The 24,125-nt window shown below is 42.8% G+C and overlaps 1 protein-coding gene across 7 annotated transcripts in view; it reads left to right on the top strand.

The window, feature by feature from the left end:
• Positions 1-19,550: 19,550 nt before the first annotated feature.
• Positions 19,551-24,125, top strand: part of SPON2 (spondin 2) — a 105,268-nt gene continuing 100,693 nt past the window's right edge. For all 7 annotated transcript variants that reach the window (XR_005292376.2, XR_006280604.1, XR_006280605.1 and 4 more), the window contains exon 1: positions 19,551-19,669. The gene's annotated coding sequence lies outside the window, so the exon portion shown is untranslated. The remainder of the gene's footprint in view (positions 19,670-24,125) is intronic.

The raw sequence follows: 24,125 nt of genomic DNA on the forward strand, positions 1-24,125 counted from the left end.
GACAGTATCGGGGATACTGTTCCTGACGGCTTGTAGTCCATCTTTGTGTGGAATGTTGGTGTAGAGGGCTTCTACATCCATAGTGGCTAGGATGGTGTTTTTAGGAAGATACCCAACAAACTTTTTCATCTCTAATCTCTATGAATATTTTACTAATATTTATTATAGCTGCTTGTATAAAACACAAAATATTGCAAAATAACATCGAGAAACTTGGCATAAAGAATGAGGTATGCACATATCAAAATATGGAAATATGACTTTGTATTATCTTATTTAGTAGTTGACTAAGGGAGCCACTGTAAAATACAGGACATTACAGCAGCTTCACCTTGCTACCCATAGAAGTGTAGGGCTGGAAGGGACCTTAGGAGGTCATCCAGTCCATCCCTGCATTGAGTCAGGATTAAGTGAATTTAGAGAGCTGTTTGTCATGGAGATTCAAGAGAGAGAGACAAAAGACCTACTAAATGGACTGGTCTAGCCACCTTACCAATGCAGGCTTGTTATATTTTTCTATGGGTGTGTCCAATTAGTTTTTTAAATAATTTGCCTAAGAGGAAATTCCTTCCTGGCCCCAGGCAATCGGTGATAGACTTTTGTTCTGAAGCCTGGGAATTGATCTCCTTTATCCATTTTTATCCCAGTTAGTGGGACTGCAGATACTCTTCTTTGTAAATGTCTAGTCCTCTTTTGAATGCTGCTGAACTCTTGGCCTTCATGAGATCTCATAGCAACAAGTTCCACAAGTTAATTACAGATTGTGTCATTATGTCTTTGAATCGTTTTTATTTCATTTAAATTTAATTGGGGTCCTTTTGTCCTTGTATTCTAGAAATAAACAAACAGGTGATTCCAATCTACTTTCTCTAAATTGTTAATTTGTTTTATATACTTCTATCCTGTCACCTCTTATTTTTCTCCTCCTAACCTAAGCCCTAATTTTCTAACATTTTTCTTCCTATGGAAGGGTTTCCAGGCTGCTATTCATTTTCAATGCCCTTTTTTACTGGACCTTCCAAGTTTTATTGTATACTTTTTTGAGAGTGAGGACCAGCAATGGAAATAATGTTCCAGGTGAGGGCACACCAGCGATTTATAGAATATTATATCATATATTATTTGCCTTTTTTGACCACCATGTCAGGTAGCCAACCTAAATTTTTTTCCTGTACATTTTTGCCAGTGTTTTCAAAAGCGATTAGTGCTTTTGGTTGCTCAGCTTGAGATACTTAAAAGAAGCATGATTTTCAAAGGGAGGATGCTTAGCACTTTCTGGAAACTTTTTAAGGTGTCTGAGGTTGAGCACCCAAAAGTTAAGGCACCCCAACTTGGTGTTAGACTGACTATGGCTACATTTGGAGGTGTGGGGTGATTGCCTGCCTGCTTAGAAGTGCCCGTGCTAGCTCTACTTGAGCTAGCATGCTAAAAATAGTAGCGTAGCTGTGGTAGCAACAGCAGCCTGGGCTAGCCGCCCCATGAAAATACTCAAGGAGTCTGGGCAGGTTTGTACTTGGGGTGGCTAGCCCATACCATCACTTGCCATGGCCCATGTTACTGCAGCTGCACTATTTTCAGAGCAGTAGCTTGATCAGGCTTGACTATGTCTGCAAGAACTGGGAATATCCTCCCTAGTGCAAACTGTAGATGTAGCCTTATTCTGAAGGAGGAATTTGTGTTTGATTGCTACAACCAGTCACATTTTTAAGGCTGTGGCAAACATGGACCTTTCATAACTGTAGATCCGGGTAACTACAGGCCAATAAGTTTGACATCTGTAGTATGCAAGGTCCTGGACAAAATTTTGAAGGAGAAATTAGTTAAGGACATTGAAGTCAATGGTAAATGGGACAAAATACAACATGGTTTTACAAAAGGTAGATCGTGCCAAACCAACCTGATCTCCTTTTTTGAGAAAGTAACAGATTTTTTAGATAAAGGAAATGCAGTGGATCTAATTTACCTAGATTTCAGTAAGGCATTTGATACCATGCCACATGGGGAATTATTAGTTAAATTGGAGAAGATGGGGATCAATATGAACATCAGAAGGTGGATAAGGAATTGGTTAAAGGGAAGACTGCAACGGGTCCTACTGAAAGGCGAACTGTCAGGTTGGAGGGAGGTTACCAGTGGAGTTCCTCAGGGATCGGTTTTGGGACCAATCTTATTTAATCTTTTTGTTACTGACCTTGGCACAAAAAGTGGGAGTGTGCTAATAAAGTTTGCAGATGATACAAAGCTGGGAGGTATTGCCAATTCGGAGAAGGATCGGGATATTATACAGGAGGATCTGGATGACCTTGTAAACTGGAGTAATAGTAATAGGATGAAATTTAATAGTGAGAAGTGTAAGGTTATGCATTTAGGGATTAATAACAAGAATTTTAGTTATAAGTTGGGGACGCATCAATTAGAAGTAACGGAAGAGGAGAAGGACCTTGGACTATTGGTTGATCATAGGATGACTATGAGCTGCCAATGTGATATGGCTGTGAAAAAAGCTAATGCGGTTTTGGGATGCATCAGGAGAGGCATTTCCAGTAGGGATAAGGAGGTTTTAGTACCGTTATACAAGGCACTGGTGAGACCTCACCTAGAATACTGTGTGCAGTTCTGGTCTCCCATGTTTAAAAAGGATGAATTCAAACTGGAGCAGGTACAGAGAAGGGCTACTAGGATGATCCGAGGAATGGAAAACTTGTCTTATGAAAGGAGACTTAAGGAGCTTGGCTTGTTTAGCCTAACTAAAAGAAGGTTGAGGGGAGATATGATTGCTCTCTATAAATATATCAGAGGGATAAATATAGGAGAGGGAGAGGAATTATTTAAGCTCAGCACCAATGTGGACACAAGAACAAATGGGTATAAACTGGCCACCAGGAAGTTTAGACTTGAAATCAGACGAAGGTTTTTAACCATCAGAGGAGTGAAGTTTTGGAATAACCTTCCAAGGGAAGCAGTGGGGGCAAAAGATCTATCTGGTTTTAAGATTCTACTCGATAAGTTTATGGAGGAGATGGTATGATGGGATAATGGGATTTTGGTAAGTAATTGATCTTTAAATATTCAGGGTAAATAGGCCAAATCCCCTGAGATGGGATATTAGATGGATGCGATCTGATTTACTATAGAAAACTCTTTCCTGGGTATCTGGCTGGTGAATCTTGCCCATGTGCTCAGGGTTTGGCTGATTGCCATGTTTGGGGTCGGGAGGGAGTTTTCCTCCAGGGCAGATTGGAGAGGCCCTGGAGGTTTTTTTGCCTACCTCTGTAGCATGGGGCATGGTTGACTGGAGGGAGGCTTCTCTGCTCCTTGAAGTTTTGAACCAGGATTTAAGGACTTCAATAGCTCAGATATAGGTGAGGTTTTTCATTGGAGTGGTGGGTGAGATTCTGTGGCCTGCGCTGTGCAGGAGGTCGGACTAGATGATCAGAGTGGTCCCTTCTGACCTTAGTATCTATGAATCTATGAATAGACACATGTTAGTGTTGGACAGCTAAACTGTCCAGAAATTCTGTAGGCACTGAGCATTATATCACACCCATTTGTAATTTCAGACATCTCGATCAGCTAGCTTCAGACACTTCTGTGGTGAGTTAGAATGAAATTGGCATCTCTTTTGCTTTTCTTCATAAATATTCAGAAAAGCTGAAGTACTCCTGGTTGCCCTAGGTGATTCACTCAGTCACAAACATACCTCTTCTACAATGCGGTGACCCAACTGAACACATTGTGCTTTAATGAGGTCTAACTAGCCAGTGCTTCGTTTACATGATTAACCAAATTGATTCTTCAGATTTTTAGCCTATCCCTCTGTTAGTTCATACCCATGGCCTGTCAGCATTCTTTATTGCAACTATTGCAACCAGTGGGTGAATAGCTTTAAGGATCCTTCTTCAATAGCCATTAAATCTCTTTCCAGAAGAATCTCTGTTTAATGTGCATTCTCTATGCAATTAAATTAATTTAGTTTCTACATTACACTGCAATTTTTCTGACCACTTAGTCTTGGGAAGTAACCACTACAGCATGCTACCATTATTTGCCATCTTACAAAACTTAAAATGAAACTCAAGAGCACACAGAAGTCATCTGGTGCTATATAACCTTTGACTAGCCAAGTGGTTTTGTGTCTTATAGATTCATAGATACTAAGGTCAGAAGGGACCATTCTGATCATCTAGTCCGACCTCCTGCACAACGCAGGGCACAGAATCTCACCCACCCACTCCTACGAAAAACCTCACCTATGTCTGAGCTATTGAAGTCCTCAAATCGTGGTTTAAAGACTTCAAGGAGCAGAGAATCCTCCCTCAAGTGACCCGTGCCCCATGCTACAGAGGAAGGCGAAAAACCTCCAGGGCTTCTTCCAATCTGCCCTGGAGGAAAATTCCTTCCCAACCCCAAATATAGCGATCAGCTAAACCCTGAGCATATGGGCAAGATTCACCAGCCAGATACTACAGAAAATTCTTTCCTGGGTAACTCAGATCTATTCAGTCAGAACTATTGACTGTGTGCAAGCTGAGATTTTTCAGAAGCTCATAACTTGGTCAAATTTGGATAGATTTTCACAGGGACAGCAAAAGGCAGATCAATAAACCCAGGGCAACACACCTGCCACATTTCAAGTTCCTGCTCCAAAGTATAGATTTGTTAATTTCTCAGTGAAATGATTGATAGAATATTTTTAACATGGGCAAAACAACATATTTTCCCCTAACCGTGTTCTTAGAAACAGCTGAACTGTTTTTGCTTTGTTTTTTTTGTGGGAAAAAAATCAGTCCAAGGCAGACACCTGGCATGGAAAGTTTCAGTTCCAACAATTAAAGTTTGGCAGTTACAAGGAACTAAAATACCTCAGGATCTTATAATGGAAAATGTTGAGCAATCTTAAGAGATATAGCTACCTGCACTTATCTAAAACAGACCTTTAACTCCCTTCTGAAATCAACCTTAATTATGGTGTTGCAACAGTACAAAGAATTAAAGACTGAATTTCATGGAGAATAGTGGCAAATCAGAGTGATGGCTCTTTTCCCTTTATAAAGTTATTATGCTTTTAAGAAGGCTAAGCTCTGCTACTCCTTTTAGTGAGCGGCTTTAAGTCCTGATGGTGAGACAGAAACAGGTGTGTGTAGCTGAGCAAGCAATAGATGAAAATTCAGAGAGATGATGACATGGAGACTCATCCTTCAAGCTTATGAGGGAAGTAGGAACCTCAGGAGGCAATTGGAAACCACAGGCCCAACTCAAGGACAAGCTGTATGATACTCAGTGAAGTATCCATTAGCTCCAGCAAAGGGATGAGTATTGGTGTGGCACAATAAAGTGACTGATAACTGGCATGGCTTGTTTCTGGATTCAATTCTTCCAAATATGCAATTCAAATATGCATGTAGCTCACACTGAGGCCAGTGGGAGTTATGCATGCATATCAGAGTGTAGTATGTGTCTGTATAACACCTAGATTTCTTGCTTGCTGATTTAATACTCCAAACAGTTGCCCAGATGGCAAGAAATGTTGCAGTCATGTATTTAGAAAAAGAAAGCCGTTTTTAAAATTAATCCAATTTGTTGGATTACTACTGTACTTCGTAATCACAAACATTCTGCCTAGGTAGTCATAGCTTGCTTGTACATAGAACAAATAATTTTGTGTGTGATGCATTTATTCTGTACAGATATTTTAGTCATTGCAAATTTATTTTTTTTTAAGTGGGAAACAGAAGTTCAGGAAGGATGTTAGAAACCTGCTCCTACCTCCACAGCTAGCTTGAATACTTGGATGGATCTTAATTTATATGTCAGTATACTCGTATGTCAGTGACTCAAATTCCATCTCTGGGCTACAGAACAGAATGTATTTACATGGGGCTGATGTGAAAGCTTGTGATTTTTGGAAAAATGATGAGACAGATTCCCTTCTGCATTGATCAATACTGCTTGTTGATTAGTCAAAAGAGGTTGCTGTGTGATGAGGAGGGACTGTCTCTCATCATCCAGCTGGGAACAGCATGGGCCTGATTCTCCATTGCCCTGCACCTCAGTTATTTACATCATGGCAACGTGAGTGCAAACAGGGTATAAAGTGCTACCACCTCGCAATGGTAATGTTACTCCCACCATGCCTTGTTGTAAATGACTTCACAAGGTGCAGGGTAATGAATCAGGTCCACTGCCACTGACGCGGCATGACTGAGCTTGGCTCTCCCTTCCACAAGCTTTTTTGCATCTCATTTTGTCTTTCATTGCAATTTCAGTGTATTCCTTTCTTTACTGAAGTGTCACAGTGGTTAAGGCTGAGATGGCACTTTCTCTGTAACCCCCCTAAAAATTCTTTTGGGACTTAAATCTCTCCTATAAAAAGGCAAGCGTGTATCACAAACTGATAAGCACTGAAATACCTTTCTAAGGTCCTTGTTTAATTCATGGCACTTAAAGTCAGATTGTGACACATACCTTTGGCAGAATCCCCCTTTTTTTGCCTATGGTCCCTAATTCTGATATATTTATTTGAAGAAATAAGCAAGGGAAAAGCTCATTTAGACAGTATTTAAGTAAAGCTATTTCTAGAAAAACATTTAACGGTCCTGTAATTTGCATACACAAGAGCTTCAAGAAATGAGATGTTGAAATAATCACAAGCTCTATGAGTGAGACAGAAGCGTACCTCATGTACTGCACTTGGCCTTGGTTAAGTCTACAAAGAGGAAATTGAAGATTTTTATGATTCTATTAAAATTGTTGTTCAACACATTCAAGGGGATGATAGTGAAATATAAAGGGCAGCGTCTCACACATTAATGTTAACCCGGCAATATCATTTATATTGAAATTTGACTTGACTTTCAAGCACCATTTGAAAGGTTATTGCATGTGAAACTGAATTAAGCAATGCAGTCAGTTTGCCCTTTTATAATTTAAATCTAAATTAGATTTTTCTTTTTCTAAAAGAGAACCTCCCCAAACCCTAGGGCAATAAAAAAAAGAGACAAAAAACCGTGCAGACCTAAGACATAGGGAAAGACTGGGTGCCAGATTCGGATCCCATTTACACTAGTACTAACTTTAATGGGGCTGCTTCATCTTTACACTGGTGTAACTCAGGCCAGAGTCTGGCCCCTGGGAGCATAAAACTTTATAAGCCAGTAATCTATATCCATGTCCTATGCATCTACAAAGCCAACTAAATCCTTTCCCCTTCCATCCCTGGCTACCCTTCCTCAAATAGTTTCTGAATCTCTCCATTCATAGGACACTGCATTCTCAGACTGATATTTGCCCTATATGTGCACGTAAATGGGACCAGATAACCCCTGTTCACTCCCTCACACCTTAAAATTTTGGCCGGAGTTTTCCTGACACCCAACCTCTTCCTCTCTAAGGTCTCTACTGTAGGGTGTCAACAGGTGTATCTGTTTTTGTGAGGCTAGCTAGATGCTTTCAGATGTTGTTCGCTCCAGAGCACCTGGGTTGGAGGCAACCCAGAATATATTGCATCCCTCTTATTCTGAGAAGGCCCCAGAAAAAGCAACACTTGGAGAACCTAGTTCAACACTGTCATATTTTTTTGACGGGGAGGGGAAGGGTGCAATGGTGGCACCAGGAAGTTATGAAATGTTTTTACTTCAAATAAGGGGTCACCAATCTGAAAGAAGGTCTAGGCAGCTAGTATCTACAGGCTGCCATCCATAACCAGCTTGTGTGCTACTTTCCATGACCTGCTGTGGACACAAACTATGTGAAGTTCTGCCTCAAGGGGGTTGACAGGCAGCAGTCTCACAGCTTCTGATTGCCTTATGTAAACACAAAGGATGGAAATTCCTGGCTTTGATCTTGGCTTATTTGGACTTTGCCTCCTGCCCCAGATCTTGAAATCAGACTTGGACTTTGACCATTCATATTGAGCTTGGCCTGAAACCTGACGCTGAACTCTTCTGCTACTCCCAGCCTCGTCTTTGACCCAGGTCTGACCCTTAGTCCTGACTGTCCTTATTAGGATCCTGACATAGGGTAAGGTATAGGAAGGTTCTTATTTTCTGATAAATTCATAGAAGTTAATAGAAAAGATCTATTAAATGTATGCAATGCAGCTCCCTGCCAATACAAATGTGTAATTTTAAAATTGCCACTGTATATGTCTACATCTGTATCTCTGTTTATCTCCATATATTCAACTTCTATTGGAACTTAAAATAAAGAGCAGGAACCAAACAAGAATGCGGAGAGTCAGTTATAACCTTCGCATCTTTGAGTCAGGCCATGGTGAGCCATATTGACGGATTCTTGTTCCTTGCATCCTTCATTATTGATGGAGCTGTGGTCTGTTATGCTTCTAGGACTCTCCAGACACCTACTGCATCTGTGGATTTCGTTGTTTCCTTGAGCCTCACAATGCACATGCTGCCTTTAGATTTCTTAGTTCTCCAAACTGTTTTCTTATCTGATACCTTGTATCTGATACCTTGTGCTGCCTTCTGTGAAAAAATATTTTAAAATACGCATTCGACCATTTACTTTTGATTCAAATGAATTAGTTAGAGAAAGGCAGAGATAATATCCCCAAGATTAGACAGGTAAATTTACATAAACAGGTATACAGAATACATGTGAACTTACACAGGCAAATCACACAAACAGGAATTATCACGGTGATGTAAAAGTACATTGCTACCTTGGTGACTGGAAGTCAAGTTGGTATTTGGTGATGCAAACCTAGGCACTGACTTTGTAATTTTCCAGGAAGTGTGGGAGCATGCTCGACCTCCCGCTCTGCCCCAGCCTTGGAGACCCATGGAGTCGGCACCTCTGCAAACCTATTTGTAAACAAGTAGGAGTCAGAGGTTAGCCAGGTTATATGAAAAACTTGGTGTGACGCTATTATACATAAGTAGGTACTTAGTAGGTTTGATAGGGCTACTTTCAAACTCTAATAGCTTGTGGTCTTCTGTACTAATTCCCTAATTAGCTGAGAAGTAGTAGCTCCAGAATGGTGGTTTCTTTGTTTGGAACATCTACTTTTTTTTTTTTATCATAAAGTGGCGTCCTGTGTAATTTGGCAATTTTTTTGCTGATGCATACTTAGCAATATCTTACACATTTGATGTCTGTCTAGTTCAAGTTTTCCATGAGTTGTTTTAGGAGCTGTGAAAGTGGCTAGAATAACTTTTGCATCACTCTAGGAGAGTGCTGCAAAGTGCTGCATTATTAAAAATAAAATTGAATAACAAGCTGCATCAGGCAGCACAATCTTATTTACTGTCCCAGACTGTTACAGCCTGGGTACACTCACTGACCCTGACAAGTACAGCCCAGCACTTACAGCTACCCAAAGCAACATAGACAGATGCTCCTTCACATATAAGAATAATAATGTTCTGCAGCACTGACATCTTGTGGCTGATTGGAGATGACACAAACATGAAAGATCAGTTGCAAATGTATCTATGTCATTTGTGTATTCTGCATTCCACAAAGTATGGTGGTGCTTAAAGGGATAAATACTAGGATTTGAGAAACCTATAAGCTGAGAGATACTGTTTTATTAGTTGACTAAACTGTGTGTGTGGATAATCCTGCTGCATGCTAATCCGTTTGACTAATCTTCTCTGTGTGAATGATTCTCTCCAGAGAGCAGGGATATAGCCTGGAATGTTTGACTCTGTGAACATAGGCACTGCTCCCTGCAGCTGATCTTTATTATTTTTTCTCTCTCTCTGTGTTGAGAAACTGGGACAGAAAAGCCTTCTGCAAGATTCTCTCACTTCAGGAGGAGTCTCCTGTAGTTCCTATCAATGCAGGCACTAGAAGGAGCTCCAAAAATGAAACCTGATTCTGCATCCTGTAGTCAGTGGAATTCTTGGCAAACTAAGGATCTTCCTGCAGAGAACAATTTGCAGTATTGACCATAGTTTTCAGGGAATTCTGCATAAAATCTGTGCGTTCTAATGTATTTGGCCATGAACGCCTACAACCACTCTACTCTATCTTCCATACAACATTCCCGATATAGCATGGTGAAAAAAGGCTACTCTGGACTCCGGGAGATGCTGGAGAGGAGACGTTTCTCCCCTGCGGACAGAACCATCCCTGGCTGTGGTAGAGCACAGTGGATCTTGGCATTTAGTAAGACTTTTGATACTGTCTTGCATGACCCTCTCATAAACACACTAGGGAAATACAATCTAGATGAAGCTACTATAAGGTAGGTTCATAACTGGTTGGAAAATCAGTCCCAGAGAGTAGTTATCAGTGGTTCACAGTCATGCTGGAAGGACATAGTGGGGGTCCCGCAGGGATCGGGTCTGGGTACGGTTCTGTTCAATATCTTCATCAATGAATTAGATAATGGCATAGAGAGTACACTTATAAAGTTGGTGGATGATACCAAGCTGGGAGGGGTTGCAAGTGCTTTGGAAGATTAGAATTAAAATTCAAAATGATCTGGACAAACTGGAGAAATGGTCTGAAGTAAATAGGATGAAATTCAATAAGGACAAATGCAAAGTTCTCCACTTAGAAAGGAACAATCAGTTGCATACATACAAAATGGGAAATGACTAACTAGAAAGGAGTACTGCAGAAAGGGATCTGGGGGTCATAGTGGATCACAAACTATGAGTCAACAGTGTAATGCTGTTGCAAAAAAAAAAAAGTGTAAGCAGAGTAAGAATGAGCTCTACCCTGACATCTGGTGGTGAATTGTGGAAAAGAACTTCAGGAGCTGAACTTGTTTGCATAGGCACACCCACCCCACCTAGCATGAGCCCACAGCAGCCCAAATGGTCACTTCGGCTGCTGTGGGATCCCCAGTTTCTCTGTTATTGGGACAGGAAGAATAAAGTGGTGTTACCCTGATTATGTGAATCAAGGACAGTGGAACTGTTTTATGACAGAGGGACTTGCCATCAACTAAGTAGTACTCGCTAGACAAGGGACATGGGTTCCAACTCCCAGTGAATGAAGGGAGGCTGGGAACAGGTATTTGTACCTTGTGGGCCCTAAATGCCAACTGCACCACCACCTCCACCTCTCTCCACTGTGTAATAGCGGAGCTAATTTTGATTCCACTAGGAGTCTGGTTACAGATTGCAGGGCTGAATTCACTTTGGGCCAATGGTGCACCATCACTGGGGCTCCCCTACTACGAGCTGAAATCACTGAGTACTGTGTTAAGTAGTAGGGGGCCTGAAGATATATTGGTGAGTGGCTCGCAGGATGGCTATCACAGGATGGATACGGGCAGCTCACTGGATGACTACTAGAGAGTAGCAGTTGGTGGAGATGAGTGGCTGGCGGTGAAGGCTGCAACAGAAACCCATGGAGAGGTAGGGCAGTTGGCCATCAGAGCACGTAAGGTGCCCCTTTACTCTCCCACCATTTCCACACAGGCTGGGGGGGTTAAAACTCTGCAGATGAACTTTGGAACTCTGGACTCACCAAGGATAGAGACTTCTGGGTTGCTGGACTTTGGGGTTGTTGGACTTTTGGGACTTTGGGTGACTTTTGGGTTGCTGGACTCAAGAACCGAAGGGAAAGGACACAGCCCAATTTGCTTGGGGTAGGTTTTTGCTCATGGTTTGTGTTATGAATCCTGTTGATGGTGTTTCCCCAATATAATGCCACATTGGTTTTCTCTGTTATTAAAAGGCTTTTGCTACACTCTGGATCTGTGCTGGCAAGAGGGGAAGTATTACCTCTTAGAGGCGCCCGGGGCGGGGGTGGTATATATTTGTCCCAGGTCACTGGGTGTGGGCTCGAGCCGGTTTTGCATTGTGTTATTGGAACGGAACCCCTAGATACTGAACCTGGACCTTGTTGCTGCCAACTCTGATGGGCAGAAGGGTTACAAACCAAACATCATTCTGGGATGTATTAGCAGTATTGTAAGCAAGACACGAGAAGCAATTCTTCAGCTCTACTCCGTGTTGATTAGGCCTCAACTGGAGTGTTGAGTCAAGTTCTGGGCGCCACATTTCAGGAAAGATGTGGACAAATTGGAGAAAGTCCAGAGAAGATCAACAGAAATGATTAAAGGTCTAGAAAACATGACCTATGAGGGAAGATTGAGAAAATTGGGTTTGTTTAGTCTGGAGAAGACTAAGAAGGGACATAACAGTTTTCAAGTACATAAAAGGTTGTTACAAGGAGGAGGGAGAAAAATTGTTGTTCTTAACCTCTGAGGATAGGACAAGAAGCAATGGGCTTAAATTGCAGCAAGGGTGGTTTAGGTTGGACATTAGGAAAAAATTCCTAACTGTCAGAGTGGTTAAGCACTGGAATAAATTGCCTAGGGAGGTGGTGGAATCTCCATCATTGGGGATTTTTAAGAGCAGGTTGGACAAACACCTGACAGGGATGGTCTAGATAATACTTAGTCCTGCCTTGAGTGTATGGGACTGGACTAGATGACCTCTCGATGTCCCTTCCAATTCTATGTTTCTAAGATTTATGCATGATGGCAGCTGTGAAGTGCCTTGCATCTCTTATTTGGATCAGTTCCTTATTCCAATTACACGCTTACACTGTTTTTGAGTGTCAGTATCTGCCTTAAGAAATGAATCCAGTAAAGAAGTGTGAATAAACACTGTATTGTGGGTTGGTTTGTTTGTTTTTTTGGGTTTTTTTGGTAACTAGAGGAGGAACCTCAGCACTTTGTTATGGGTGCTTGAGCTGGCAATGAACTGGGCACCGACCATTTTACGCAACTCCCTTGGGGATCGGTTCTGCTCTCATACCCTTTGCAAGTCCATGGAAATCAAAACAATTGCATGGTGGTGTGAGTAGGACTGGGCCCATACTACATAAAATCCTACATGAAATCATGGATAGAATTGGCTGTTTGGTGGGGGTTTTTTTGTTTTTATAATTATGAAATTCTAGATTGTTGTGTTTTTGAAAATCCAAGAACAGAGTTGGTTCAGACAGGGGGGCCTACTGAATCACAGCTCCCTCCCCACCAGAATTTGGAGAAGAGGTTGCATAAAGAGTTTCTAATTTGGCACCTCTCTATATCTAATCCTTTTGGTGATACTCTTCCTTTTGATTATTAAATAAATAATCTGTGGAAGCACCTAGAGGCCCCATGTCAGGATTCAGAGTAGCAGCCGTGTTAGTCTGTATTCGCAAAAAGAAAAGGAGTACTTGTGGCACCTTAGAGACTAACAAATTTATTTGAGCATAAGCTTTCGTGAGCTACAGCTCACTTCATAGGATGCATTTGGTGGAAAAAACAGAGGGGAGATTGATATATACACACACAGAGAACATGAAACAATGGTTTTATCATACACACTATAAGGAGAGTGATCACTTAAGATAAGCCATCACCAGCAGCGGGCGGGTGGGGGAGAGGAGGAAAACCTTTCATGGTGACAAACGAGGTAGGCTATTTCCAGCGGTTAACAAGAATATCTGAGGAACACTGGGGGGTGGGGTGGGGTGGGGGGAAAAATAACATGGGGAAATAGTTTTACTTTGTGTAATGACTCATCCATTCCCAGTCTCTATTCAAGCCTAAGTTAATTGTATCCAGTTTGCAAATTAATTCCAATTCAGCAGTCTCTCGTTGGAGTCTGTTTTTGAAGCTTTTTTGTTGAAGGATAGCCACTCTTAGGTCTGTGATCGAGTGACCAGAGAGATTGAAGTGTTCTCCCACTGGTTTTTGAATGTTATAATTCTTGACGTCTGATTTGTGTCCATTCATTCTTTTACGTAGAGACTGTCCAGTTTGACCAATGTACATGGCAGAGGAGCATTGCTGGCACATGATGGCATATATCACATTGGTAGATGCGCAGGTGAACGAGCCTCTGATAGTGTGGCTGATGTGCATTGTGTTAGGTGCTGTACACATGCAGAGGGGAGACACACTACCTGTTCCAAAGAGCATCTCTTTGCATGTACTGACACGTTTGTGTATTTAAAAAAACCTCCACACACAAAAAGAGAATCCCTCTGGAAAATTCAAAAAAGACACAACTAGGTCTATGTAAGAGTGGAGGTAGCATTGTTTTCCTCCTCACTGAACTGGTTTATTTATTCCCAGTGAATGAGACTGGCACAAACCAGACTGAGAGCCAATAGAATGGGAGCTTTCTACAGAAAGTAATGTGTCCATCTCCACAGGGTCTAACCAAAAGTTATATTTTTTCAATTTTTAATTTAACTTATTAAAGTGATGAAAAATTCACCCCGGCTAATATTTTATTTTGTTGCAGTAAGTCAAAATTTCAATCTAAAATGGTACTTTCTTATGGGGAAAAAAATCCCTTTGTAGGCTCTGATTTCACTTATTATAAATACATATTCTGAATAGATGGTAGCAATCTGGAGTGAAAGCTATTGTTCATTATAATGTGAAAAGTGAGTGTTCTAGAACTAGCGAGCAGCAGTTATTTATATTGATGAATGTTGTTGTTGATGGTTATTGTTTTTTTTCCCCTGAAACATCTTGCTCTGGTGTCTGTATATTAAAATCTATTGCACTTAATCATAGACGTGTTTCAAAGAATAAAGTGCGAAGTTCAGCACTTGAGGCAGTGTGCTGAGTTTGCAGCTTTCAAAATGTCAGCCAACTTAATGTACTGTTTGTCTCTCTTAAATCTTAAATGCATTTTAGGAGAGAAAAGATTTTAAATCTGATTCCCCATCTCCCCCCATGCTCCCCTTCAACATATTTTCCCCCATATTAGATTAAAAATATTTCCTCCTAGTTCTACTCTACATTGGCCTAATTTTCCAATGTGTAGTTAGTCAGTGACTCATTCATTAAATAGTAAAGATTTGCCAGTGTTCACAACATGGTAATACCTTTCCTATTCTACATATTGGGATAATTGTTTTTTCATAAATTGCTAAGTAGTAAACGTTGGCAAAGGCTGATGTTTTTAATGGCGAGCAATGTAGGTTGAGCCTATAAAATGTATAGGTACAACCTTTGTGTGCTGAAATCATAGAATCACAGAAGACTAGGGTTGGAAGAGACCTCAGGAGGTCATCTAGTCTAACCCCCTGCTCAAAGCAGGACAAACCACAACTAAATTATCCCAGCCAGGGCTTTGTCAAGACAGGCCTTAAACTTCTAAGAATGGAGATTCCACCACCTCCCTAGATAACCCATTCTAGTGTTTCACCACCCTCCTAGTGAAATAGTTTTCCCTAATATCCAACCTAGACCTCTCCCACTTCAACTTAAGACCATTACTCCTTGTTCTGTCATCTGCCACCACTGAGAACAGCCGAGCTCCATCCTCTTTGGAACCCCCCTTCAGGTAGTTGAAGACTGCTATCAAATCCTCCCTCACTCTTCTTCTGCAGACTAAATAAGCCCAGTTCCTGCAGGCTCTCCTCATAAGTCACATGCCCCAACCCCCTAATGAGTTTTGTTGCCCTCCGCTGGACTCTCTCCAATTTGTCCACATCCTTTCTGTAGTGAGGGGCCCAAAATTGGACACAATGCTCCAGATGTGGCCTCACCAGTGCCGAATAGAGGGGAATAATCACTTCCCTCTATCTGCTGGCAATGCTCCTACTAATTCAGCCCAGTATGCCATTAGCCTTCTTGGCAACAAGGGAACACTGTTGACTAATATCCAGCTTCTCATCCACTGTAATCCCCAGGTCCTTTTCTGCAGAACTGCTGGTTAGCCAGTTGGTCCCCACCTCGTAGCAGTGTATGGGATTCTTCGGTCCTAAGTGCAGGACTCTGCACTTGTCCTTGCTGAACCTCATCAGATTTCTTTTAGCCCAATCCTCCAATTTCTCTAGGTCACTCTGGACCCTATCCCTACCCTCCAGCATATCTACCTCTCTTCCCCCCCAACCCCTCTTAGTGTCCTCTGCAAACATTCAGAGGGTGCAATCCATCCCATCATCCAGTTCGTTAATGAAGATGTTGAACAAAACCTGCCCCAGGACCGATCCCTGGGGGACTCCGCTTGACACCTGCTGCCAACTAGACATCGAGCTGTTGATCAATACCCATTGAGCTCGACGATCTAGCCAGCTTTCTATCCACCTTACAGTCCATTCATCCGATCCATACTACTTTAACTTGCTGGCAAGAATGCTGTGGGAGACCATATCAAAAGCTTTGCTGAAGTCAAGATATATCATGCCCACTGCTTTCCCCATATCCACAGAGCCAGTTATCTCATCATAGAAGTCAATCAGGTTGATCAGGTATGACTTGTCCTTGGTGAATCCATGCTGACTGTTCCTGATCACCTTCCTCTTCTCCAAGTGCTTCAAAATGGATTGCTTGAGGACCACCTCCATGATTTTTCCAGGGACTGAGGTGAGGCTGACTGGTCTATAGCTGCCCAGGTTCTCCTCCTTCCCTTTTTAAAAGATGGGCACTATGTTTGCCTTTTTCCAGTGGTCCGGGACCTCCCCTGATTTCCATGAGTTTTCAAAGATAATGGCCAATGGCTCTGCAATCACATCATCCAACGCCCTCAGCACCCTTGGATGCATTAGATCCGGCCCCATGGACTTGTGCATGTCTAGCTTTTCTAAATAGTCTTTAACCTGTTCTTTCACCACTGAGGGCTACTCACCTCCTCCCCATACTGTTCTGCCCAGTGCAGCAGTCTGGGAGTTGACCTTGTCTGTGAAATGGATAACTGCATGAGCAACTATTTATTCTGTGCTCGTGACCACAACTTTGGCATCAGTATTTGAAAGTTCAGCCTTGCACAGATCGTTTAATTAGGAGATTCAGTACCTCTCATGAGAATTTTAAATACATTGGAATTAGTATATTAATTTGAGTTATTAAAATGGGGCTTATACATGTTTTATAGTAATATGGTTAGACTACAGTATCAAAACTAGCAGAACCCGCTGACTTTACAAATATTAATTACATTTTTTTTTGCGAAGATTTAGTAAAGGTAACTTCTCCCCTGGTATAGACAGGAAAACAAACAGAGAAGTTAAGGACCTGATTTTCATAGTTACTGAGCTGTCACCTGTGTGCCTGAAGTCAGTTGTAGTTGGGGGTGCTTATCACCTTTGAAAGTCATAGACTAAGTAATTTGCCCAAGGACACTAGAAAGTTGGTGTTAGGATCAGAACCCTGGGATTCTTGGCATCTGGTCACCTAGTCAACCCACTACTGTGCTTCTCTCACAGTATATTTTTATAACATCTGTCTTTCAGCTGTTAACCGTATGGTACACAGGCAAGTTATGCATGGTTCATTGGGACAAAAGCCAGTTATTTAGCCAATCAAAAAACATTTAAACACTTCTACAGAAAATAATGATGTTGCTTTCATACCTTTAGTCAAAGCCTATTTACCATAATCATAACTTAAAACAGTATCTGTAACTTGCCTAACGATACTAACAGCTGTAATTTATTTGTTAAGTAATGAGCAAGCAATGAAACAGCTGTTGAAACATTGCACTGGGCTTTTCTTCTCCCAAGATGAGCAACAAAATTTGCCAGGTCATTTAATCAATTTCCTATTGATTTAAACTTGATAAACTCAGTCATGTTAGCTCATACATTTGGTAGTTGGAAAGATTATATATCCCCGGACCATAATGCTATATTTAAATAAATTTTCAATTAAAAAAAATTCTTGCTGGAATAACTTTCCTGTAGTTATAATCTTTGTAACTCAACAGCTGCTAAATTTTTGCATGAGACCGGTCAAGCCTACAGTTTAAAGTGCTAGTAATTTGTAAAGCTAAATGATCTTGTGAAAGGATTAATCAAAAGATGGACCTGAATGGTCAATTGTCTTCCTTCCTTGAATAGAGATGAGATGGTTTAATCAATAAATAAACAGGGGGCGGGTAATTCCATGCTGCCTTTAGGGCTGGTTTTTTTGTTTGTTTAACCATCTGCTTTTTATACAGGTAGGCTACCCAAGCACTGATAAAATGAACAAATGGAGGTTTCACTTACTAGTTTCAGTTTAACTCAAGAGCAATATGGATTATTTTTAACATATGGTACAAAATAATTGATATTTTCAACAAATGAAGTTGGCATTAGGAATATTCTGCCTTATTAGAAGGTTGGACTGGCTTAAGATCCAAGGGTCCATTTTTCTTGTCTTAATCATGCAACACTCCCTTGAATTTAATGGGAGTTGTGCTCGGTTAAGGACTATGGAATTTGGCGCACAATCATTCAGAGCCAGAATCTGCACCCATTGAAGTCAATGGCAGGATTTCTAGTTTTGACATCTTATTATGAAGCCCACATAGAGGTTAAGCTTGTTACTGAGCTATCTGAGTGCCATTACCTATGACAAGATTATTTTAGGGGTCTGATTCTGACACCCTTACTGTAACAGGTTACCTCTCACGAGCACCCCCTCTGGTTGGGTGTGGCCACAATCTATAAACCAGTCCAGCTCTGGTATGGGGCCATATCCCCAGAGCTTCTTCCATGGAGACACTATTTTCCTGCAGCCCTTCCCAGGCTCAGTCCCTACTCAGTTGCCATAGCCAACCAGGAGCTCCCTCAATGCTCCCCTGATCCCTGCTAGCAAACTGTCTTAGGCTCAGTCCTAGCAGCCAGCCAGGAGCCTCTCACTCCCCTGGTCCCAGTCCTGCCGGCTTTGGCACTTACCTTGAGCGTCTCCCAGTCGGCAGTATGGCAGGGCTAAGGCAGACTCTCTGCTTGCCCTGACCCTGGCCTCGGGCCACTCCTGGAAGTGGTCAGGACATCCCTGTGGCCCCTAGGAGGGCAGGGGGTCTCCACGCACTGCCCACTCCTGAGCACCAACTCTGCAGCTCCCATTGGCTGGGAACTGCGACTAATGGGAGCTGCAGAGGTGGAGCCTGCTTTAGCCCCACTGCGCTGCTGACCGGGAGCTGCCCAAGGTAAGTGGGGCCAAGGTCTCCGCACACTGCCCCTTCCGCACGCTGTCCCTTGAAGTGGCTGCCACGTTCCTGTGGCCCTGGGGGGGGGGTCAGGGATGTCTGCGCACTGCTCCGCCTGAAGGCATCGCCCCCGCAGCTCCCATTAGCCGCAGTTCCTGGAGAATGGGAGCTGTGGAGTCGTGGCTCAAGGTGGGGGCAGCGTGTGGAGACACCTGCCTCCCTCTTCTCTCCCCCCCCCCGGGGCCAGAGGAACATGGGGTTTCACACGCTTTCAGGAGTGGCATGGGGCCAGGGCATGCAGGGAGCCTGCCTTAGCCCTGCTGTGCTGCCAGACTTTAGTGCCCTAAAATCTCCCGGTTTGGCTTCAGTAGCCTCCAGGAGATAGAGCCCTATTCCGGGAGACTCCGAGCGAAACCAGGAGGGTTGGCAATCCTGCTTAGAGACACACCCCTCTTTGGTGGTGGCTGCTATTGGCTAGTTTAGATGACCACTCATCTAGTGTGTGGGCTTTTGTGGATCCCATTCTCAGATGCCTATCTCTCTCCATGTATTGTATAGGGAGCCTAAGCGCCAGACCCAGGGTTTGTGGATTCCTGTGATTTTTCAGGGCACCTAAAAGTTAGTTGTAGCAATACCAGAGTCTCTTTGTAGATCTCGGTCTAAGTCCCTACCAGCTCTTCTCACTTAGTTGTCTTTTTACAGGAGCCTTTTCTCCAGCATGTCTTTTTGGGGCTGCCCCTTTAAAATGGGCAGAACCAAGAAGCTGCAGCCATTTTGTGACTGACTGCTGCTTGCTGTATCTCCCTGCCTTCCATCTGGTAAGTATTAACTCCTGTTATATTATTCCCCTTTATTACAGAAAAGGTGGTGTATTTTTACTGATGTTCTGTATGCTTATGATCATAGCCCCATGTATGCATTAGCATCCTGACTAAATGAGCGTCACTCTTGTATTAAGGGCTAAATTATTGGTAAGGAAAACAAGCATACTTTAAGGAGCAAAAAGGCAAGAAGTGAAATGGTTACAGGCAGATGATGAATTTTTCAAAATTCTGTCTGTTATTATTACAGTCAAATCCACCAAAGACTGAGGTCTGATTGCATAGAGCCTAGAACAATCACATAGTAAGAAATATTGTCTGCCCTGAAGAAACATACAATCTAAATAGACAGGAGGGTGGAGGGAAAACAGAAGTACAATAGATGCAGTGAGTTGCATGAGGTCCCACAGCAGTTCAGTGGCAGAGCCAGCTTTTCTGAATTTCCAGTGCTCTAGCCACTGAACCATGTTTTCTCAGTTCAATCCCTGGGGTTGATCGAGAGCACCACTAAGCTGCATAGGTATTGCTGGAGAAAACACTAAGTACAAATAATAGGATCCAGGAGCAGCATAATTGTTCTGTGTGTTTTGTTTTTTTTGACCTGTTCTACAAAGTACCTCTATTGCATTCCTATGCCATTTTGCAGCAGTTAAGGCAATGGACCTGTTCATAAATGTTTGTGCAATCAAGTTAAGCATTTAACTTAACTCAACTGCGTGAACCTTGTTCTGGAGAACACATGCACATAAGATTTCTACTCTGGCAGTTGGCTGCATTTATTCAAAATGAGTTGTAGCCCACAGGCTTCTGGTAAGTTGCCAGTGCTGCTCTTGAATGGGTATATCTTGGGTATTTCCAGTCTAACAGGATGTAAGAAGAGGTTTATTTGCAAAACTGATTTGAACTGAGGAATGTTGCTATGAAAACTGTACTCTCTCTCCGTGGACCACAACTTTAAATATACTGCAAATATTGAATGACTGACTTCCAAGGAGATTCATACTTCTTCTCAAAAGACAAATAAAACATTGACTCCTTTCACATATACAGTGCCTTCTGATTTGTTTTTCTTTAATAATTAGAAACATGGCTTGCACTCATATATTTTACAAAAGCATTATGGGGATTCATGAGTGTAAAAGAAAAAAAACTAGACGTGAATAATTCATACTCCAATAGCTCTGGACTAAGATATTGCTTCAATATTTCTAAGTATGCAGATTTAACTCCGACTTTAAGAGAATAATAAACACTAGATTGTTTTATCACACTTGGATTAATCAATGATGTGCCTGAAGTACTGTTGGTAGTAAATGATCCATTTTAGCTTAAAACATTTGTAAATCTATGTTTATTGTAAGAGAATTATAAAAATCTTCAAAATAAAGATTTTTGAGCCATAAAAACAGCAATATATTTAAGGGTTTTTAAGGCAATAATGTTTCCAAATAAATAGGAGATGGACCAAGGGTTCCTTCTCTGAATTACTGCTGTTCATCAGATTTTCACTCCCTATTAAGACACACTTCGTGAAATATTTTTACACTGCACTTCATGATATAATCTGAATATATTAGAATTAATTCACTAATAAACCACAAGGGAAGTATAGAATCTATCCCCAAATGTTTATGAGCTCTCTGCTTAGATTGGGTCACATTCCTAAGGGTTTCACCTGTAAAGTTTGCAAAGGACAAAAAAATGACTCTTATTAAGGGCCTGCCTCTGCAAAGCTTTACTCAGGAGAGTATTCTTTATTTAAGGGTGAAATCAACACCATCTGCATACAGCCCCGGTGCTCACGGTCTATGCACGTGGAATGCAGCGCAGCTAGTGAAGTCCAACCCAGAATTAGAGTGCAGGGCTTCTGCACAGCCCCTTAGAGTAGCTACTACAGTCTAGGAGTTGGAAGAGTGGCCACAGTGCTTATGCACCAGTTGCATGGGGTCAGGAGTTTACTGGAGCAGTGCCAAAGTGGTTCTGTGGATCTTCTGGTCTGACCCCCAGCCTACTTCAACTGTGGGGCTAGAGACTCTTTCTGTGATTCGTAGGGTGTGGAGGCATCTCCTGTGTGGCTGGTTTGCCAGTGGGCCACCCTTGCACCTCCTAAACGAGGCGTCGTTAGGCAGAGGGACTTGAGCTAGCTCTCTGTGGAGTGAATGGATTTTGATTACTCTCAATGAAGTCAGCGGGATTACTTGCATGAATAAGACTGGCAGGACACTATCCTTAATATGGGTGGTCTCTTAGATACCATATAGGGTGAAGCAAACACATGAGGCTGCTACCACCTGTGCTAGCTATTAAGAAACCGCAGAACCTGTTACAGAGGACAGGGAAGTGCGGCACTTGAACTGTTATGGCAGCTGTACACTGCCTGAGAACATACCTACATAAGAAAAATTTGAAGGGGCTGTATTTGCTGGCTTTAGGGTTGAGGTGCTCCCCTGGAGCTGTGCAAAGTGACTGGAGCATACTTGAGGCTCTGCCCCAATGGACAATCCCACTACTGTAAAACTTAGAGAAAGCAGAATCAGGCCCCACATTTTCACAAACCAAACAAATATAGCAAATATTCACTATTGTTCTGGTGTATATGTGTAAGGGGACTGTTGCCCCCTTACTAACATTCAGTGGGGGTGTTTCAGTTGCTAGCTCCTAGTACTAAAAGGGGGAAGGGTCGATGGGGAATCAGGACCCTGAGACGGACAGCCCCCAGGAACAATGGGGAGAGGCCCATGCTCCAGGTCAGCCTGAATGACAGGGTGGGCAGGCTAATCAGGGAGTCAGGAGGCCAGGGAGGTCCCATCCTCCGTGTGAGCTGGATTTGCCTGGGTCAGACAGAGTGGGGCCAAGCTAAGGAGAAAGCAGGGGCCCAAGCTAAGCTAGGGAGCAGAGCTGGGCCAGATCCAGAGGGACCAGAAAAGCAGCCCAGAGAGAGCAGACCCTGTCCTGGGAGCAGAGCTGCAGCAACCAGAGCCAGAGGGGCCAGAAAAGCAGCCCAGGAAGCAGGTCAGTGCTGGGAGCAGAGTCACAGAAGCAGCCTGCAGAGAAGACCTGTCCTGGGAGCAGAGCTGCAGCAACCAGAGCCAGAGGGGCCAAAGAAGCAGCCCAGGGAGCTGGAGGCAGAGCAGCAGCAGTAGCAGCGCAGAGACAGAGTGGTGCAGCTGGGGCTGGAGCAGTCCGGAGCTGGGTGTGGTGAGCAGCTGGGGAGAGCGAGGGGGACCCTGGACAGCAGGCCCAGCACAGGGAGACGCCTCAGCCAAGGGGCTCTGCAGGCCAGGCTTGGATCGTAACCCCGACAGGGCGGGGGCAACACTGGGAAGAAGGGTCCTACCACTTAGAGCCTGAGAGCGTGTGGCCACCACCAGAGCAAGTGTCCAACCCACAGCATCTCTGCAGCACAGCCAGGGCCTGGGACTGACAAGGAACAGACTGAACTGCCCAGACATTCCAGAGACAGTGTTTGTGATGTTCCCTGCCACAGAGCGGGGTGACGTGTTTCCTTTAACCTTTCCCATTTTTCCTTATTCTTTTTAAAATTAATTGTTGATTAAATAACTTGCATTTGCTTTAAATTGTATGTAGGGGTCAGTGGTCATAGCAGTGCCCAGTGCAGAGAGAGTATCCTGGAGTGGGGATACTCTAGCCCCTGTCCTAAGTGACCACAGCAGGGTTGGGAGTCGAGCCCCTCCCAGGAATCCTGGGCCCAGCCTTGTTGGGGTTACAAGGACTCTGCCAGACAGGAGAGTGGAAGGGGAGTCCTCAAGGGCAGGGAGGCCACTGGGTAAAGGAAGTGGGAGCGAGGACTCAGATCCTTTTGCTAGCCCACTTCACCGGGTTAGTGCAGAAGCCAGGAAAGTTCCCCACAGTATCGGGACTATTCACCCACTTACATATGGCCCATTGCATCTGCATCTATCTGTCATCTTTATCAGTGCTCTAACTGATCAGTTACATTAAGCAGTGTTACAGATGTAGGGCTATAAACTACTTGCAACTGCCATTCCCATTCTGTGTGTCTGCATTTCTATAGAACTTAGTTCTAAGGTATCTAGTTCAAACACAGTAGATGTTCCCTATATATTAACTTCAGTGATGCTACACAGAGAGTTGGAGAAAATCCATAGAAAATTATGCAGTATTCTGCTATTGATTGATTTGTGCTTTTACTGTCATTGCATTCAGTGGGAATGTGCATAAAAATTGACGACATGATATTTCTCTCTCCATGGGCAAACTCGCATGTTACATAGCAGCATCATTACTTCCTTTATAAAAAACATATGGGCTTTATAAACCAAGTATTTCATTAAAGTGGTGGGGAGAGATGGTCACATTGATTGGAAAAAACAATAACATTTATTTAATCCTCACAATGCCCTGGTGAGGTAGGACAGTGCTATTGTCCCCAATTTATAGGAAGTCTGGGGTGGAGCAGGAAATTGAAATT

Source organism: Dermochelys coriacea, chromosome 4 (genome assembly GCF_009764565.3).
Source record: "Dermochelys coriacea isolate rDerCor1 chromosome 4, rDerCor1.pri.v4, whole genome shotgun sequence".
Lineage (NCBI taxonomy): Eukaryota > Metazoa > Chordata > Testudines > Dermochelyidae > Dermochelys > Dermochelys coriacea.